This window comes from Cnephaeus nilssonii, assembly GCF_951640355.1.
Source record: "Cnephaeus nilssonii genome assembly, chromosome: 7".
Classification (NCBI taxonomy): domain Eukaryota; kingdom Metazoa; phylum Chordata; class Mammalia; order Chiroptera; family Vespertilionidae; genus Cnephaeus; species Cnephaeus nilssonii.
In genome coordinates, this window is record NC_137078.1 from 89,794,714 (window position 1) to 89,811,070 (window position 16,357).

A 16,357-nucleotide genomic window follows, 5' to 3' on the forward strand; every position below is an offset into this window, starting at 1 on the left:
AGCTAACACCTCCAGGAGGCTGCCTTCAACCCAGCTGTGCTGAATCTCTTTCCTTAGCACTCTCCTGGCATTTTATCTGTACTTCTATAGTGGAATGTGCCACAACCTGCTGACACTTGATTTGTACAGATTTCTGTATCCCTTCCTCACCCTCTGACTTGCTTATAGATGCTTGAGGGCAAGCACAGCATCTTGCTCATCTGTATATCTCCCCATAGCACCTAACACAGTGGCTTGTATATACTCATCCTATATAATAAAAGCCTAATATGCTAAGTGTCCAGTTGTCCGTTCAACCAATCAAAGCATAATATGCTAATGATATGCTAAGGCCGTTCAACCACTTGCTATGACATGCACTGACCCCCAGGGGGCAGATGCTACAACTGGTAGGTTAGCTTGTTGCTGGGGTCTGGCCGATTGGGACTGAGAGAGATGGGCTGGACCTTGAGTCTCCCAAGGGTTTCCCTTGGGAGGGTGGGACAGTACTGGGGAGACCCTTGGGAGACTCAAGGTCCAGTCCCTCCCTGCCTGGCCAACCTCCCGCATCCCTTCCTGGCCCTGATCATGCACCCATGGGGTCCCTCAGCCTGGCCTGTGCCCTCTCGCAATCCGGGACCCCTCAGGGTGGCACATTAGGTGTCAGGTAGTTCCATCTGTATATTAAAAGCCTAAGCGACTGTTACGGCAGAATGACCGGAACAACCCGTCACTATGATGTGCACTGACCACCAGGGGCCAGATGCTCAACACAGGAGCTGCCCCCTTGTGGTCAGTGTGCTCCCACAGGGGGAGCTCTGCTCAGCCAGAAACCGGGCTCATGGATGGCGAGCGCAGTGATGGTGGCGGGAGCCTCTCTTGCCTCCGTGGCAGCGCTAAGGAGCAGTGAGCTGAGCCGTAAGGAGCAAGCAGGTGGGCAGTAAGGATGAGGGATCCTGGACTGCGAGAGGGATCCTGGACTGCGAGAGGGCACAGGCTGGGCTGAGGGACCCCCCCCCCCCAGTGCATGAATTTCATGCACCGGGCCTCTAGTTGCTCAATAAAAAATGTTGGTGACTATCAATCCCAGTCTTAAATGTCCTGACATTTTCTCTGCCCTCACATTGTATGACGACTCTCCTGTATCCTATATTAAGAGCAAGACCTCTGGAGCTTGACTGCCTGGCTTTAAATCCCCAACTCCATCTACGCCCAGGTATGTGATCTTGGACAACTCTAAGTTGTTTTATTTTTGTTGTACCTCAGTTTTATCAACTGTAAAATGGGGAGAGTAATGCTACCAACATCATCTATTGTTGTGAGGATAAGATGAGTTACTACATCCCCCTAAGAGCAAATGCTTCCTTCTTAATGAAGACTCCCATGATCTCCCTATTTAAAATCACACCCTTAAAAAATAAAATAAAATCACACCCTTGCCTGTGTGTCAGATATTGTCTACCTCCAGGACCCCTCTCCATCCTTTTCCTGCCTTTCTGCCAAGGGGCCAACCTGGATGGTCTGCATCATCAAATTCCTTTGCCCTGTGGTTTTCAGTTCAGTTTGCCCAACAGGGTTCCCTGGCAGAAGATGAGAGGTTGGGAGAAGGCTGAAGTACTTATTCCCTCAGCTCCCTTCTGTGGGGTTGTCTCAGGCTGGGGTAGGGCTGGCTGGGTCCCTTGACAGAGGGTCACTCCTCCTCTTAGGGATGTTCTCTCTATGAGACCTTCTTCCAGGTTCCCTTTGGGCCCAACGGCAGGAGCATCCTCCCATTTACCAGATACGGGTTCCCTATAGCCTGTTCACACTTTTGTAAGTAGTCTCTTTTGCACAGGTCATTGCTCATGATCTTATTGTATGGCCAGGTCAGTGGACTATCAGAACTGGACCATGAGGAGAATATCCATATGGTAACCTTATGCTGTGGAAACAGATACAGCAATTCAGCCACAAAACTTGATCTATATGTGACATATGAACAAATTCACAATAAGGCCCTGCTTCTTAAAGAGAATATCTGGAACGAAAAGCTGATCAAGACCATGTGGCCATCATATCTATGCCTGGACCTACCACTATAGCAAAACCATCAATCAGAGAGGTCTGACACGGCTCAGTGACAATCCATTTGACCTTCAAAGCCTCTAGTGCTCATGGAGTATGTATTACTTGCCAGTAATGTTGGCCTTGGCTCAAGGTGATTCAAGGTGTGACACGATGACCTGTGGATCTGACCAGTTCAAATAGGCAAATTGGTTGCCATGGATTCTGACCACCAAGGACCTGGTTTAGGATATGGGTAGCTATTCTCTTCCACCAAACAGGTACCACCTAGACTTTTAAGGCTCTGATGAGCAACCTTCTCATGTGCTGGAATTTCCTGATATGATACAATATGACGATGGAACTACCTTTACAGCACTGCCTCCCAGCTGTGGGTGAACATGGAATTTGGTTCCAAGTGTGACTCAATGACCTGTGTATCTGACACACAGGTCATGGTGTCACACCTTGATGGTGTTGAGGCCCACTGGCAGAATATTGAGAAGTGCCCTTTGTATGCCCAGAACTCTTTTGTACTCTAGATACAAGACCTTCCTCGCTTTCTCCTTGGACACAATGCCACCTGCATACGAGCGTTCATGATAACCCAAAACCTGTAGGCAAGGCAAAGGCACCCAGCCTCTGGTGCCACTGACAAGACATTCTTGCATATTAAGTACCTGGATCTCACTTAATGAAGGTTTTCCTCCCAAAGATAGGTAGAACCATGATCCACACCTGCTCAGCTCTCCTGAAGGAAATTGCTATGGGACAGCCAGGGTTCTCATTGCCAAGAAGGTTATTGTGACTCAAATCAGGTTATTCTGGATAACCACACAGCTTTGGACTGTTTGCTGGCCACGCAGGGAAACAGCCACATTGGCCAATGCCCCATGGTGCTTCTGGGTTCACACCGTCAGCCAAGTCAAGACGCCCAGGCAGCTACTGCAGGAGCAAGTCCAATGTCTCCGGGCTTCTCCTCTCTCTGAACCTGGGGCTCTTTCCCAGGCTTGGCAGGGACTCCATGGCCTGATGGCCCTGGCTTCCACCAAGGGCTTCCCTCTTACACTGTCTCTCCAGCATTGCCCACAATGAGTGGAAGTCCCAATATAAGCCCAGTTGATTTATTCCTTTTTTAACTTTTATTCTATCCCTGTTGGTTTCTACCTCTACTGGGCAGGATGTGTTTGATGAGCCACTAGGTCAGGGAATGGACCTTGGAAAAGCAATTTTGATTATATCAGAAGATCCTGAGGGCTCACTCCATGTTCTAGCAATGAGACAGCAGGTGAGCTCCAGAGGGGGCTCCCTCCCCCGAAACAGAAATGATTCCACATGGTCTCCACTTCCCAGGGCCTCCAGGTGCCCTATGCACTGCAAGCAATTCCCCTGGTGCCTGAGCTCAGACCAGTTTTTCTTGACTTGCAAGACCGACTTCACACTTGCTGCAAAGAAGTAGACTAATGAGAGTGCTTGTGATAGGAGTTCCTCTCCTGCAGCACACCCCAGGATGTTTCCAGACATGCCCTGACCCCACACCTCTCTCCATACGATGATGGGAGGTTGGGCAGAGAACCCAACGTCTCATTCACTGCCTCCCTCCCTCTGCTTCTAAGTTTCCCCAGTGAAGCCCTTGCTGGTGTTTTCCGATTTCTCTTTGAGCCTTTGTGGTCCTTGCCTTCACCCAGTACTCACACCTCTGGACCTCGGGGCTCAGTCCTCGGATCCCTTCTTTACTCCATCTCACTCCCATAGTGATGGCTTTAAATGTCATCTACTGTTACATGCCAGTGATTTCTAAAGTGTATCTTTGATACAGGTCTCTAAGCTAGGCACAGTCTCATCCTAAGGCCTCTGCATTGGATATTCCCCCCACCATGGACGCTCTTCCTCTGCTGTCTGTATATCTAACGCTCTTTCTTCCTTTTGCTGATCTGTTAAATATTTCTTTCTCAACGAGGCCACCCTGACTGCCCAGTTTAATATTTATAACCTGCTCCTCTTACTTGGCTCTACTTATTTTTCCATAGCAGGTGTCACTTTCTAACATACCACTTAGCTTATTTATTGTTAGAAATACAGCGAGCCCCCAGTATCAGGGGTCCTGGTAGAATACAAAGCATGCTTGGGAGCCAGCCAGCAAGGCAAATATCTTTACTCCTGCAGGAGGGTGTGCAGGCACAGGGTCTGGGAGTATGATGCACATGCTGAGCGGGTGGTCCGCTCAGGCTTTTATGCCTGATGCACATGATCTGTCCCTCACTCTTGATTGGTCACAGAGCTTAGGCTCACACTCTTGCGTGATTGGCTAATTTAAAGGAGGGGTTGACCTTTGCCATTTCAAAATGGTGGCCTGCAGGGGAGCTGCAAGTCACTTGACCCAAAATGACAGCTGCCTAAACTCCCTTCTTTGACAGAAAAGATTACTTGTTTATTCTCACAACCCCCCCCCCCCCAATTTCTTATTTAACTCTTTTCATCAAACTTGGCTAACATTCATTGACTTTCCTGCTCTGCAGTGCCTAGGAGATTATTTTGCTGTTTGGTCAATGTGGTTTCAATTAACCTTTGGATAAAACCTCTCAAACATGAGATAATATAACATCCACTACTGTCATTCCCTTCCATTCTCCAAACCATTGCTAACTCGGAGAAAGGATCCTCAATCCCAGGACTCTCAGCTGACTCATTAGCTAGAGTTGTTAATCCCTGTAGGGCCTTAGTGATCGTTCCGCCTGGAGCTGTGTTGTCAGGGATGAATGTACAACACTGCCCACCCCCCGCCCCCAACATTACATATACTCCTCCTTTTCTGCCAGAATCATATCCAAGGCCAATCTATTTTCCCACATCATCCTGCTGGTGGCATATAGTTGTTCAGCTATACCTTTAACTGTGTCTTGAGTATAGGTAGCAATCCTTTGCTGGTTATAGTAACTAGTGGCCCGGTGCATGGATTTGTGCACACTGAAAGGAAATTAATTAGAAAAAATAACAACATGATATAACAACAACAAACACATGACATAAAAACAACATTGATAAAAACAATGACTGATAAATTGATTAAACTTATTCTAATATCTCCCTGTACATCACATTAAGAGTAAAAACACTTTCAGAGTGCTTGACTAATTTCCCTTGTGATGAAGTATTTACAACTTTAACTTTAAGGTCACTCGCTCTTCGAACTCAAGAAAAAGCAACATATAACTGACCATGTTTGAAAATGGGTTCAGGTAGGAATATTCCTACTCTGTCTAGATTGGCGCCAGCGAGAGCTTTATATGTATCACCCATGCGCGAGTCAACGTTTATTTTTAAATTGCCAGTGCACGCCATATATACTGGCTGGTTGGTCAGACGGTTGGTCACTTAGCCTTTTATATATAGAATAGATAATTAATCTGATCCACATTCTTGTTTATGGTGGACCACTAGAATAGGACAGATTCAAATCCTGCAGTGATCTGATTTCTAGACTTAAAATCATTTGGCACTCCTCCTGGAACCCCAATGGGATCTCTGTAAATATGGCGATCAAAGGAACCCCCTGGATTCTCTCTCTTCTTCCTAGTCTGTCTGTCCATTGAAAAAGGTTTATGACATGGCAAAGTGCAAGGGATAGCCAATTGTATCAGGGCGCAAGGCCACAAGTAATGGCCCCCCTCAATACCACCAGACATCAGCATGGGGTATCAACAGTGCAGAACGATTGGCTTCTGAGGATACTCGGCCATTTACGCATCCGGATAAATTTCCCATAAACTCCGAGTACTGTTCCCCCACACCTTGGGAGGCAGGAGGTATAGTTTGTGTCGGAAGATGGGGGCTGGATCATTTTGAGGACTCCCTGCTCTTTACCTGTGTTGGATGGGAACAACAGGGAGAGAGTTTTACAGGAAGCGTTTCCCCAGGTGGTTCCACCTGATACAAGGCAAGCACACATTCCATCTGCTACTGTCTGAGGTCCATCCAAATGAAAGTGGGACCACTTGGGCCTCAAGCCTTCCTGCTGCGCAAGCGTAACAGCTGCCTTTATTTAGGGCACGTACAGAATATTGACTCCATTCCACCCAGGCATTCGTTCCCTTATATCCTATTATTTGCAGGGTGGTGACAGTGGCTGAGGGGATCTTGTCCTGTGACATCTACTCCTAAATCTATTCCTAGCCAATCGTTTGGTTAAAGGCTGAAATATCTAAGTCATTCAAGTTATCAATAACCAATAATTTAACTGGGTAAGTATGATCTGGATTGTACACATTTCTCCAGCCCACATTGTAAGCCCCTGCAATTTTCCAGAGCCCTAAAGCAAATAGAGCCCAGAACATGATGGTTATTAAGACATCTCACAGTTTTTAGCATTAATTTTAAGGGGCTATGTCCACGTTGAGAGGTCTCCACCCGGAAAAGCTGGTGGTCTGCCCTTAACCTTGTGTGTGATGGATGCAACCTCGTTCTGCAGTCTAAACAGCAGTCTCTGTGGTAAGCAAGACAAGGTAGGGTCCTTCCTGGGAGGGTTTCAACTTGTTTCCCTTCCAAGTCTTGATTAGAACGAACGTAGTCTCCTGGTCGATGGCAATGAACTGGAAACTCAAGAGGAGGGCTTTGAGCCAGGAGGCCTTCTAACCTGAGAGACATTAAAGTAGAAGAGATACCCAGTACATAGTTCTTAAGAAATTGGTCCCTAGTCCCCATTGTAGGAAGATCTTGAGGCATTCAGGGCCTATTGGAATGACCTAAAGCTAATTCTAGGTCAAGAAAAAGTTTAACTGCCTTAGCTGGCTTGGCTCAGTGGATAGAGCATCAACCTATGGACTAAAGGGTCCTGGGTTCAATTCCGGGTTGTGGGCTCTGTCCCTAGTAGCGGGTGTGCGGGAGGCAGCCAATCAATGATGCTTTCTCATCATTGATGCTTCTCTCTCTCTCTCTCCCTCTCCTTTCTTCTCTCAAATCAATAAAAATATATTTACAAAAAAAAAAAAAAAAAAAGAAAGAAAGAAAAAGTTTAACTTAATTTACTTCATTTGTCCTTGGGTATGGCCAGCAAATGACACTAATTGGATTTCTGCTATCTGTCTCCCTGAGTACGTTGATATAAGCTATTTGCCCTCTGGTTAGGGAGGCAAAATGCAAATCATTTACTCTTAAGTGTCCTTGGTTTAGGGAAGATGGGACTTACTAGAACCATCTCAGTTTCCCTATTCTACTTATCCAATTAGTTAGAATTAACATTCCTCATATTAGCAATATGTTCACATTTTTAAGAGATATTTTAAATAAAATGCAAGACTTATTCATTAACAGATTCAAATCTATCCTCTAGATTCTCCATATGAGGCATACTCAGATTAACATTTCAGTATTCTGCTATTTCAAAATACCTTAATATTTAATAATTTTTTCCATTTAACTCAGCAAACTCCAAAGTTTTAAGTTACCAAAAACTTTGCAAAACTATGTTCAGGCATATATATCTATCACTGAAAAGCTTTATCATAAATCCTTTATTTTAGTTACATCTATTTATTATGTCTTAACAACTTTGAGATTTTAAAGCCAATTATTATTACCTGAGGCATTTTCTTGACATTTTATAGTAGGGACTACTCACGGGGTTATTCTTTACAAAATGGGAGTGCTCCCCTCCCCCACTGCTATTTTATAGCCTGCTGGAGGGTACTTCTGCAAATCTGCTCCTCCCAGTGTTAGAAGCAAAAATCTGGGAATTGTACACCCCTGGGACCTGGGAGTCAACCTTGGATTCTCATTCAAGAACTGCCCACCATCATGGAAACATTAACCTTGTTCCCCAAACAATGGAGTCCCACCGTAGCCCGCATTGCTTACTTCCCCATGCCTGTAATCCCTACTTCCCCATGTAATCTTTGTCCCCAGCAACTTAAGTCCCCAAAAGATAGAAATCAGTAACCAAAATTACATTACAGACACACAGACAAAAACAATCTCACTAGCTAAGAGTTTCTGGTGGCTGATGCCCTGAGAGGGAAAGCAGGAAGCATCTCCAAGGTTAAGAATTCTTGGCAGCTGCTGAGACGTTCCTGCCATCTCTGCCACGTGTTCAGCCTTGCCACAAATAGCTGGGCTCCCCCAAAGTGGGACATGCCCCATCTTTAAACAAATTAAACTAAACAACAAAGAGACACAAAACATCAACAGAACCACTCTTATACAGGTGCACACAACCCACAGACACCACGGAATGCCCTGCATAAAACAAAACAAAACAAACCACTGAAGCAGAGCAATGTCTCCTGTCCCCGGTTTGGGGACTGTCCTTGCACTGAGCCTCAGCATTCTCCCCAATGGACTATCCAGGGGAATGTATTCCCTAGGCCGAGAATTTGTTTCTCATCCTCAGAAAGTCCCTTGTGACTATGTGCGCAACCTCCCATACTGGAGATTTCTTGCACTGTGCTCAATCTCCCATACTGGAGATGTCTCGCACTCCCCGAGATCTGCTTCACCCTCTCTGGCTGCTTCCCTTGTGGGAGAATGGAACTGCAGATCAGAACTCCGCACTCGCTTTATGTCCAAGACACATCCCAGTCACATATGCCCGACCGCTGAGCAGTACAATCACCAAAGTAGTACTCAGTCTAATTCCCCACCTTGGCTCATGCATGAAGTTACCCGTTGTTCTTGCTTGTCTGGGCCCTTCCTGTGTTGCTGGCTGACTCGATCCTGAGCTTGAAGTCGGCCCGGAGGGAGGGGTGGTAATGGCTGTCCCTCCTCACGGAGGCCACTGCAACTAGGCAGCAGGGTGCACCTCCTCAGGTGAGGAATTCAACTGTCCTCCGTAGAGACAAACGGAATCCCGGATGAGCCCCCCAAATGTTAGAAATAAGGCAAGGCCCCCAAATCAGGGGTCCTGGTAGAACACAAAGCATACTCAGGAGCTAGGCAGCAAGGCAAATATCTTTACTCCTTCAGGAGGGTGTGCACACACATGGTCTGGGAGCATGCACACACTGAGAAGGGCGGTCTGCTTGGGCTTTTATGCCTGGCTCACATGATCTGTCCCTCCCTCTTGATTGGTCACAGAGCTTAGGCTCACACTCTTGTGTGATTGGCTAATTTAAAGGAAGGGGTTGACCTTTGCCGTTTCAAAATGGCAGCCCCCAGGGGAGCTGCAAGTCACTCTAGCAAAAATGGCGGCTGCCAAGTCACGTGACCCAAAATGGTGGCTGTCTAAACTCCCTTCTTTGACAGAAAAGATTACTTGTTTATTCTCACATTTATTATGCTGCTCCTACTAGAATATAAGCTCTGTGAGGTCAGGGATCGTTGTCAGTGTTGTTCACTGAGATATCTCAAGCACCTAGAACAGTGCTCAGCACTTAGTAGGTGCTCAGTACATATGTGCTGACAATGGGTATATGTTGTTATGTCTGCTTTGCCATTATGTCCTCCCTCAGACCCAAGTGTAACCCCTGGCATATGGTAGGCCCTCAAAAAGTCATATAGAAAAGTGGTCACACGGTGATTGAGTCAACGGGTTTGTGAGCAAACAGATCAATTAGTGAGTCAATCAGAGCCTGACTGGGGAAAATGCTAAGTAGCTTCATAGATTCTTTAGGAGAGACGTTTAATTTGTCCTTGATATCTTTTCAGCCACATTCTTCTTTCTGAACAGTCCTGATGCTGAGGGCGGGGACAGTCATTTTCTCTCTCTGGGAATGTTCCAGAATGAATTGGGGACAAAAGAGTGACCTCAGTATAGTCTGGAAAGCAAGCCATGTCGAGAGGTAGAGCTTAGAAGAAAGAGCTCAGGTGAGGGGCAAAGAGAGGAACCAAACAGGAGTCTCGGAAGTCACGTCCACTTGAACTTGGGAACCTTCTAACCTTCTGTGTAACAGTCAGTGTAGCAGTTCTGCTCCTAGTTCTGAAACGTGGACATCTTCCCCAGATAAGAAATCAGAAAACACCACAAAGAAGGATGGGACCGTTGGAATGAGTTCTGAAAGTGGAAGAAGAGAGGTGGAGAGAAGAAAACAGACTGGGAGTGAGAAGAGCAGGCAAGAAGGGAATGGGAAAGGTGGGGAGAGGAAGGGGAGAAAAAGTAGGAGAGAAGGAGAGGTGGAGAGAGGGCAAGAGAGAAGGAGATGAGATCCTCAGGAGCCCGAGAGGAGAGGGAAATAACCGCCGATAACAATAGTGGCTACTGTTTATGGAGCACTTGCTGTGAGCCAGCCGGGCACCGTGTGCTTTAGGTGTCTTAGCTCATGTAATCCTTGCTCCCACCCATGGGTGCAAGTTCTATTTCAATACCCTTGTTACAGGTGAGCACACTGAGGTCCAAGTGAAGCCAAGAAATCTGACCCAAGTCACATCTATATATATAAAAGCCTAAGTGACCAAAGGACCAGTCGCTATGACATGCACTGACCACCATGGGGCAGACGCTGAACACAGGAGCTGCCCCTTGGTGGTCAGTGTGCTCCCACAGGGGGAGTGCTGCTCAGCTGACCGATGGGCTCCAGACGCCTGGCTCAAGGCTGGTGAGCGCAGCTTTGGTGGCACAAGCCTCTCCTGCCTCAGCGGCAGTGCTACTGAGCAGAGGCAGCTGCAGGTGCAGCGGGCCGGGATGAGCTGGAATGATGTGGCGCCTGCCTGGGCTCGGGCTCCTCCCTGGCCACCTGCTGCTTCGCACACTACTACATCCCTTCGGGCAGGGGTCCTCAAACTTTTTAAACAGGGGGCCAGTTCACTGTCCCTCAGACCATTGGAGGGCCGGACTATAGTTTAAAAAAAACTATGAACAAATTCCTATGCACACTGCACATATCTTATTTTGAAGTAAAAAAACAAAACGGCAAAAACACCCGCATGTGGCCCAAGGGCCATAGTTTGAGGATGCCTGCCTTAGGGGATGTCGGATTGCCGGTTTTGGCCTGATCCCCATAGGCCAGCCTGCAGGGATTGGGCCGGAACCGGCAGTCCGACATCCCATGAGGGGTCCCTGATTGCGAGAGGGCGCAGGCCAGGCTGAGGGACCCCATCTGTGCACCGGGCCTCTAGTAAGTAATAAGTGGTGGGGCTGGGATCTGAACTCTGGCAGTCTGACTCAAGGGTCCACCGGTTGAGGTTTAGTCTCTGAAGTCTAGTCCACTTGAACTTGGGAACCTTCTAACGGTCTGTGTAACAATCAGTGTAGCAGATAAGGGTTATGATTTTTCCAAAGAGCAGCAGGCAACCATTGGAGGTTCTTTAAGCAAGGACTCATAGGATCTCTCAGCTCTAGAGAAGGTGATTAACTCCTTCCTCTCCTGAGGGGCAGTTGTGGAGATTATCTTGGTTCATGGAGGGAAAAAGTCCTTGGACAAACGCCTGCAGGAAGAGCACTCAGGGAACAAATTCTTCAGAGGCGGTGGCTCCAGTAGCTACACATGGGTATCTACTGCCACCGTGTGGCCACTTTTCTATATGACATGCTATGGATTTTAGCTAAAATCCGGAGGGGCAGGTTAGTCTGGGCAGTGAGAAACGGTTTCATTGGGACTGGGGCCAGGGCAATGGGCAAGCTCCCACAGAGGAGCTGGTGTCCTTGGGGGTGAGGTCTTGATCCGAAGAGGTGCAGAACCCTGAAGGGGACTGAATGATCCAGACATGCAGCCCTGGTTTGGTGACACAAACCAAAACGAGAAGCAGTCCTTGCCCCACAGCAGCGATCGCCAACCTTTCGGACCTCACGGACCACCAGACCGCTGCCCGAGAGGACCTCCTCGTCCAATGGGGAGACAACATGGAGATGCATTCGTGTCCCGGAATCAGCGAGGACTCCTGGGCCCAAATCCCAGTCCTGCCACTTCCTGGAACCTCACTTCTCAGAGCATCAGTTTCCTCAGATGTGAAATGGGCCCAGAATAGATCTGCCCCTGGGGATTGTGGGTCATTGTCACCACTCAGTCTGTGACCCAGAGGCAGGCTGCCCAGCCTGCTCTGAGCCTCAGGAAAGAGGAGCCAAGCAGCCAGGTGCAATGGAAAAAACCTGGATCCCAGCTCCATCGCTGTCACCCCACTTGCTGTATGACCTCCCCTCTCAGAGCCTGTTTCACCAGCCATACAATGCGGAGTTTGGATAACACCACTCAGCTCTCTTCTCACTCTAACTGACCAATCCCCTTGGCAGGCCAGCCACAGGGGGATTATAGAAGAAGATCCAGAAAGCTCGCCTCAACCCATTCACATACCCACCCTGAGCATCAGCAAAGAGAGATATTAATTCAAGCCCCGTCCAACCACAGGGTGGCTGGGAGGCAACGAAAATGATGACGTGGAAGCTGGTGCATCCACACACTGCAGAGCCTTGCTCCTCACAGGGTGGTCCACGGACCAGTATCGACACCACTTGGGTTCTTGTGAGAAATGTAGACTCTCCTGTACCATCTGACCCACTGACTCGGACCTGCAGTTTAACTCAATCCCTGGGCGATTCCTACACACATTTGAGATGAGCTGGACACACCCTGGTCCGAGGCCATGGCTCTCAACCTTGACCACACAGAATTACCAAGGAGTCTTCAAAAATTGTGATGCCCAGGTGGCACTCCAGGGGGTCTCCGGGGTTGGGACCCAGACAGCAGAGGTTTACAAAAGCTCTCCAGGGTAAACGATATCATAAATGGAGCCACTTTAAAATGCCAGAGCTGCCATCCAGAGGCACTGCCTTATTCTTCAGACCCTGGAATGCTAAAAACAGGGCACAATAACCTTGGGATGAGACCTAAGCAACCTTATGCCTTGCAAAAGAACATTTGCAATGATAATAAGAAAGCAGTTATGACGACTAGACTGATGATTAGTGGCCCGAAAATGAAAAACATTGTTTAGAATGAACATCACCATGTTCTATTATCTGCACCAACAGAAATGTCTTCGTTCTACTGATGTAATTTTCCCCTTCCCTTTCTCATAAATACCCACTGCCTTTGTCCCTTTTTAAAAAAATGATGTTTATTGATTTCAGAGAGGAAGGGAGAGATAGAAACATCAATGATGTGAGAGAATCATAGGTTGGCTGCCTCCTGCATGACTGGGGATCAAGCCTGCAACCCAGGCATGTGTCCTGACTGGGAATCGAACTGTGACCTCCTGGTTCATAGGTCGACGCTCAACCACTGAGCCACCATGGCTGGGTACCATTGATTTTTTTTTTTAAGTGAGTGAAAGGGAGGGGGAAAGACACACGGAGAGAAACATCGATGTGAGAGAGACACATCAATTCCCGAAAGCTCCCTTGACAAGAACTGAACCTGTGACCCTTCAGGTTCCACTGAGGAAAACCGTCTAGGGCTTATCTCCATTTATAGATGAAGAAACAAAGAAGGCACGACTTACCCAAGGCCACACAGGCAGGGACAGAATTGGGATTTGAACCGAGTTATCTGAATGTTTAACAACGAGGCTGGCCCAGGCCCGGCAGCTCGGTTGGTTAGAGTGTTGTCTTGATATGCCAAGGTTTTGAGTTTGATCTCTGGTTAGGGCACAGACAAAGAGCAAACAATGAGTGCATAAATAAGTGGAACAACAAGCAATGTTTCTGCCCCCCCCCCCCCCGCTCTCAAAATCAATTAATAAAAAAATAAATGAAACAAAAGTACTAGGCTGGCCCAGTGGTCTTCAAACTGCGTTCCTTGGAGACCCAGCTCCTCAGAGGTAGTGGAGGCGCAGGGGCGGGGGTGGGTGGGCTGTGTCCTGGCCGCCCTCCATCGTCCCTTCTAGATTGGGTTTGACAAAGGCTTTCTGGAGAGACTGCTTCTTCGCTCGCCAGCCTGGAGCATCGTGGGTCACGTGGTGCTGCAGCCTCCCTGACAGATGTTCCCCCTCCCCACTGGCTGCCCGGGGGACCCAGGAACTAATCCCCATGGCGGAGGGCACAGAGGGCTTAGTGCTGGGGAACTCGGGCACCACGTCTGTCAGCCCCTGGGGAGCCTGGGGGAAGCCTGCGGCTCAGAGCCCAGGAAGCCGTCCTGTCCCTGGAACACGGACCCCGAGAGGCCCTGGCCAGCCATGGCGGGGCCTGCACTGCCCTGCCCTTCCTGAGCCTTCCAGAGAGGTGAGCTGGGGCTAGGCACCCTGGGGGTCTGACGGGGTGTGTGTGTATGTGTGTGCGTGTGGTATGTGTGTGGTGTGTGGTGTGTGTGTGTGATGTGTGTGTGGTGTGCGTGTGGGTGGTATGTGTGTGGTGTGTGTGTGTGTGGTGTGTGTGTGTATGTGTGTGTGTGGTATGTGTGTGTGTGTGGTGTGCGTGTGTGTGGTGTGTGTGTGTGATGTGTGATATGTGTGGCGTGTGTGTGTGGTGTGTGTGTGGTGTGTGTGTGGTGTATGTGTGTGTCGTGTGTGGTGTGTGTGTGCGTGTGTGTGGTGTGTGTGTGTGTGACCGACTCTTCCGGTTGGGACTGAGGAATCTGGGATGTTCAATGCTGAAGTCAGGACAGACCTGGCAGACCAGACAGCTGGTCGCCCTCCAGGGTTTCTGAGGGGCCTCCCCTTGCCTTTGAGGTGGGGCTTCATGAAGGGGAGGGCTTGCTTTGCCTGCTTGTCCTCCTAGCATTTCTGTCCCCTTCCTCTCTTTCCAGCCCCACCCCCCTCCCTCTCTCTGCCTTCACTCCTGTGACTGAACTTCCCGCGCAGTGTCTCCTGGGCTGTGGACCTGAATCCCCAGCCAGCTGGGACATCACGCCTTGGAGAGAATGAAGACCCAGGTGAGGCACGGCCCCACGAGGTTTGCTTCAAATATGAGCCTAGATCGCCCTCAGCACCTTCATCGTCATCACCCACACTCCTAGAGTGCGCACCCCTGGCCAGGACGCTTGGAGTGCTTTAAGCCTCTTAGCTCATCGAGTTCTCAAAACCAGAAACGGCTCCTCTTCCTTTTCACATCTCCAGGCCTCTGATCGGAGATCCCCAACACCCTGCTCAGCGGAGCTTTCCTTCCCGTCGTCCCCGCCCCAAGGCTGAGCTCACGGGGACCTTGGAGCCCCCAGAGCTCTGTGCCCATGATCTGTGTACACCTGTCTCCCAGGGAAATTATCACAACAACACTAGCTACCCACCGGTGAGCGGCTTTCAGCATCGTCTCATTTACCCTTACCCAGATTCCGTGGGGTGTAGGACAAAGGCCATTCCCATTACGCAGACGAGAAAACTGCGACTCGAAGAGGTGAAGCCACTTGTCCAAAGGTAGTGAGGGCGGAACCGGAATCAAGTCGTGCTTCGCCTGGGCCCAGAGCCCTGTGTCTGACCGCTCCGCCGTCCTGCTGGCTGCACAGGGGACAGACGCTGGCCAAAGGCACTGAGCCTCCGGAGGCAGCACGGAGCCCCGCACACAGCTTGCTCCTGGGGATTGTTTCTGAATGTGTGACTGACAGGAAGGGCTGTCCCAGAGTGGGCAGTGAGAAGGAGGAGGTGGTGAGGGTCTGTGGGCTGGAGACCACCCGGGAAGGAGCTGGGGTTGCTGTGTTGGGGGGGGGGGGAGGCTGGGAGAGCCTGGCTCTTCCTGAGCTCTCCCCTCTCCCCTCTCTCATTCCCCCCGCCCACACCCCAGCGAAGGGAGAGGGGAGAGATTCCTAGTCGCTATTGCAAGTCCAAATGTGAGCAGCTGGTGAGCAGCTTAGCGGTTAGATACTGGCTGCACTTTTGGGTCTATGGGAATAAATCCTGAGACTGGAGACAGACGTGAGACGAGGCTGGGCCCCAGAGGGCTACGAGTTGGAGGTGCAGAGGGTGGGGTGGTGCACAGCACAGAGCGACACTCCCGGAGCCACCATCTGCTGCCCACGACCTCAGCAAGTCATGTAGAGTCTGCACTTCATTCTTCACCTGAGCACGTGGATCGGTGCCTGTTAAGGGGCTTGGCAGCCCTCCCGCCAGGGCACCCCACTGGCCCTGCCCCGTGGCCCTTTGCTCAAAGGGGAGCACTTTCAAACTTCCCTCCCACAGAAACCTGAAACACCGAGGTAGAGACATCCTACCTGGGATCTTTAACGGCTTCATTTTAAAAAACACTGAGGCATAGTTTACATGCACTAAAATCCACTTTTTTCCCGGTGTGCAGCTCTCTGAATTGTGACAAATACATACAGTCCTATAACCACCACCATATCAAGATATAGAATGAGCTCCATCACTTTCAAACGCCTTTCTGCCCTTTGCGGTCTACCCCAGCCCCACCCCAGGCAGCCACTGAGCTGTCTTCTGTCCCCATCGTTTTGCCTTTCTCAGAACATTGTGAAAGTGGGGTGATGTCATCTGTCGCTTTTGAGTCTGGCTTATTTCCCTTAGCATACTGCATTTGAGCTTCATCCAC